Here is a 593-nt window from a genome sequence, read left to right as displayed (position 1 = left end):
TCCTGCTGGAGGTTGGTAACCTTGCTGAAATTGTTGTTTGGGCACATAACCTTGGTTGTAGGGCACAAATGGTTTGTTCTGCCCCTGCTCCTGCTGTTGTGGAGGTGGATAAACCTGATCCTGGGGATTTGCAACATTGGTGCTCCTATAAAACAGATTGGGATTCTGCTTATAAGGATTGTATCCCTTATTGTATCCACCTTGGTTCTGGACATAACTTATCTCCTCAGATTGTTCTCCCTCCCCATTCAGAATCTGGAAAGGGTCGTCTTCAGAGACGTAATGGATGTTCCTCTGCTGGCTCATCAATAGCTTGTCCAACTTGTCATTCACAGCCTTCATCTCCTTCTTGTACTTCTCATCAGATTGGGATAGGTTCTCAACAAGCTCCCAACCTTCGTCGACGTCCTTGTTCCGAAAGTTGCCATTGCTGGCAGTGTCAAGCAACATCCGGATCTTTGGGAGAACACCCCGATAAAGAGTACTGAGGAGAGACTCCTTGGTGAAGCCATGGTGGGGGCACTGAGACTGATAACTTTTGAAGCGTTCCCAGGCTTCACAAAGCGTTTCTCCATTCTTCTGAGTGAACCCAG

The 593-nt window shown here is 47.4% G+C and overlaps 1 pseudogene; it reads left to right on the top strand.

Moving 5' to 3' along the window:
* Window positions 1-505: 505 nt before the first annotated feature.
* Window positions 506-593, top strand: LOC111829143 (annotated as a pseudogene).

The sequence above is a fragment of the Capsella rubella genome, unplaced genomic scaffold (genome assembly GCF_000375325.1).
Source record: "Capsella rubella cultivar Monte Gargano unplaced genomic scaffold, Caprub1_0 scaffold_8, whole genome shotgun sequence".
Classification (NCBI taxonomy): Eukaryota; Viridiplantae; Streptophyta; class Magnoliopsida; order Brassicales; family Brassicaceae; genus Capsella; species Capsella rubella.
The sequence above is the reverse complement of the archived record's forward strand: the minus strand, read 5'-3'. Positions and strand labels throughout refer to the sequence as shown.